Source organism: Berghia stephanieae, chromosome 2, assembly GCF_034508935.2.
Source record: "Berghia stephanieae isolate SIO BIC M18660-M18661 chromosome 2, UCSD_Bste_1.3, whole genome shotgun sequence".
NCBI lineage: Eukaryota > Metazoa > Mollusca > Gastropoda > Nudibranchia > Aeolidiidae > Berghia > Berghia stephanieae.
In genome coordinates, this window is record NC_088361.1 from 2,421,887 (window position 1) to 2,424,386 (window position 2,500).

The 2,500-nt window shown below is 40.7% G+C and overlaps 1 protein-coding gene across 1 annotated transcript in view; it reads right to left on the reverse strand.

The window, feature by feature from the left end:
• LOC144964162 (focadhesin-like) overlaps positions 1-2,500 on the reverse strand; it is a 377,317-nt gene that overhangs the window by 209,381 nt on the left and 165,436 nt on the right. The window lies entirely within an intron of this gene.

The following is a 2,500-nucleotide window of genomic DNA, read 5'->3' on the forward strand; positions in this document are numbered from 1 at the left end:
CGTACTACAAATTAAGTGCTGCTTTTGGCTTGGGGCTCATTATAACGCGCTTTGAGCACATTTGTTGAATACACATTGATTTATCTAAAACTCCAAAGCTCAAGCTGATAATGTAGTGTAAACAGCCCACAAGATGCGTTTTTTTCTCCCTTTTGTTCGGCTCTTAACCTAATTCGTGTCAATGAATACCAATATCCAGGACATTGTGAGGTTCTATTGGTTTCTCTGTTCCATACGGACACAATGGAATTGGTTGACATCACACTTACTCTTAAACAGTAGCCTCCGTAAGGAAACCCTACTCGACCAATGCAATCACCTCCCACAACAAGACTCGTCTGTCTAAATAACTCTTTGTTAACTGAGAATTCATCAATTGGCTATCTCTGAACAGATTACATTAAGAGCAGGAGATCTCTCTCACTCTCTCTCTCTCTCTCTCTCTCTCTCTCTCTCTCTCTCTCTCACTCACTATCAATTGATTTGTATGGGTTGTTCTGTATAGTCGATTAATACTAGTTTATATGATCACCGTATTTTTGTTCGTCTATTCATCACATACGCAATATTATACAGATTGCGAGAGAGAAAAAAACCCCGAAATAAAGCCGTTTCAATTCGAAGCAGATATTTGAAACATTTGAAAATCAACCAACAATAAGATGAAAACATGGGATACTCCTTGCCAAATTTAATTTTTTAAAAATCCTCTATTGGTTAAGAAACCATGCAGGTTATATCAAAGTCAATCAAAAATTACGATAGCAAGTTTCCAAACTTGCATTTTTTTTTACCACTTGCACACCAGAAGTGATGGAAAGCTGTTCAATCTGGCACGACTGAGCGCAAAGACCAAGGTCCGCACAATCCTCATAATGGAGATGCTATTTGCAGATGACGCAGCTCTGTGCTCGCACACAGAGGAAGCCCTTCAGCGGCTGATGGACAGGTTTTCCCACGAATACAGGGAATTCGGGCTGACGTCAGCATCTAAAAAACAAACGTCATGGGTCAGGATGTCTCATCTACTCTGCATTGACAACAAGTCACTGATCACTTCACATACCTGGGCACAACTATCACCAGTAACCTCTCACTTGATGCAGAATTAAACAAGCGCATCGCCAACGCTGCCGCTGTCATGGCACAACTGAGCAAGAGAGAGAGTGGACAATTAAACAACTCACTTTGAACACCAAACTCAAAATCTACCGTGCGTAGTGTGTAGATTACTGTACGGCAGTGAATCCTGGACAATATATTCCAGACAGGAGAACCGCCTGGAAAACTTCCACATTCGCTGTCTGCGACGAATTCTCGGCATCAAGTGGCAGGACATATTCACCAACACCTCAGCACCCATTTCATGCTCTGCTTGCGACTTTTGCGATGGCTTGGTCATATACAAAGGATGGACGATGGGCGCATACCGAAAGGACCAACCGGCCGTCCAGCTTTACGTTTCTATGATGTCTGCAGGCGAGACATGAAATTGACAAGCATCAACTCAAACATGGGAATCGCTTGCTGAGGACAGCAGTGGCTGGGGATATGCTGTCAGGACGGGAGTCAAGAGAGGTGAGGAGAAGAGAAAAAAATAATTTGAGAGGAGGAGAGCAAGGAGGAAAGAGAGGCAGCAGAACCAAACACTAGTAACACACTCAAACTACATGTGCAGCAACCTCTGGTAGAGACTGCCATGCAAGTATCGGGCTGCTGTATCAATCTCGTCGCAGCCCTCAACAAGACTGATGTGATTAAACACACACAGAGCGCAAACAATCGTTTCTTGAGACGGAAGGATGTATATTAGTGTTAGTCGAGTGGAAAGTTGTCTGGAATATGTATTTCTTTGTAACAATGTTACCTAATTTTCACTACAAAGCAGAAATCGATCGATCTATTTCTAAAGATACATGGCCGCCTGCAATAAGTCCTGGCTTGAATCAAATGGACTACATACAGCATTTTCTCAATGGCGTTCAACATGATTTATAAGTATCGGTACACATTAGGTAAAATACTATTGATATCACGTACCAAAACACAATACTCAGTAAGGTTAAAACAATTCTATATATATATACAGACAGCAACATTGAACTCATTTGAAAAGTACACTACGGATCTATTGTCGACCGAGGAGATGGAATCCCATTGAAACAATCGTATCGACAGAAAAATGTGAATATCCCTACATATTTGACAAGTAGTAAAATAAAGTCGAGCATTGTGACACGAATCGCAATCGTTCGATTGCATTGATAATTGATTGCTAAACAAAAAGAAAAAAATATTTTTGATTGCTAGATCGCTCTCGAAAAGAGCTATTGATGCTTCCATCACCCACCATAATTCTACATGATCTTGTCATAATGCTTTAATTATGCAACATCATAATTACAATGAAGTCCACCCATACGTGGAGAAAAACTATTATCATTCCATGTCTCCATGAACATCATTCATCTTTGGTGTAATAGAAATGATCGTGATAATT